This window comes from Microtus ochrogaster, unplaced genomic scaffold (genome assembly GCF_000317375.1).
Source record: "Microtus ochrogaster isolate Prairie Vole_2 unplaced genomic scaffold, MicOch1.0 UNK52, whole genome shotgun sequence".
Lineage (NCBI taxonomy): Eukaryota > Metazoa > Chordata > Mammalia > Rodentia > Cricetidae > Microtus > Microtus ochrogaster.
The window spans coordinates 462,516-463,602 of record NW_004949150.1 but is presented as its reverse complement, the minus strand read 5'-3'; positions in this window follow the sequence as shown (position 1 = coordinate 463,602).

Below are 1,087 nucleotides of genomic sequence, written 5' to 3'. Positions count from 1 at the left end.
TATATATATATATCCATCCATCCATGAGTGGCCTAGTGAGTACTGAAAAGAGAATATGGAATTGGTAGGGCAGGAGAGAGGGGACCTGGAGGAGTTGGAAGGGAATGAGAGTTGATATAATCAAAACCTTCTATAAAAACTTGCGAAGTTCTTTAAAATTAACAACAAAAAAGAAATACAGATGACAAGGTTCACATAAGACATTTGGAGAGTGTCCAAAATGGTGAATAACCAAAAACTTGTTTTAAGGTAGAAATGACTAATATGTCTAGCCTGAAAGAATCCTAGCTTCAGAATGGATTTTCATGATCCATTTTTGCATATGGGAGTTTTTGCATATGAATCAATCTTCTGGCTCTTGTGAAATAAGTGAACTAGAGACGACGATTTCATGGATAGCTATTCAATACTATTCAGTACTCACTTGCAACCAGTAAAATACCTTGTTTTCTTCCAATTCTCAAATTTGGAGATGAATGAAAAATTTGTGGGGTCCTAAATTCATCAACTATAAAATGTCTTTTAGAGTAAGAGGAAAGGACAACTGTGCCTGAGTCTTGAAAATATGTAGATTGCAAAAGGATCCTATACAAAAACTAAAATATGTGTAAGTTGTAATGGGCTCCTACATAGGTACTTAAATATCTGTGGGTTGCAGAGCGATCCTCTATAGTAGCTTAAACATGTGTAGGTTGCAATGGGATCCTATATAGGAAAATGGAACTGTTACTTTACAATGTTCCTCCACAGCTTGGGAGCGCAGCCTCTAGGAGAAGCAGAAGGATAGCCTTTAGATGATTTTAGTGGTGGGTCTCCGGAACTGGCTCAGTTGCTAAGGTGCTTGATGCTCTGCAGGGGACCTCGGCTTGTGTCTGTTTTACCCATGTCAGAGTTGGGCAGACAATAGATGCTGCAACCCTAGTGCTAGGGAATGGGAAAAGGCAAAAATGGAAAGGAAACCTTCACGTTTAGGGAGAGACACTGCCTCCAAAAACAGAAAATGAAAGAGGAACACATACAACGTTGACATTTGGCCTCCACATCTACACACACACACACACACACACACACACACACACACACACAC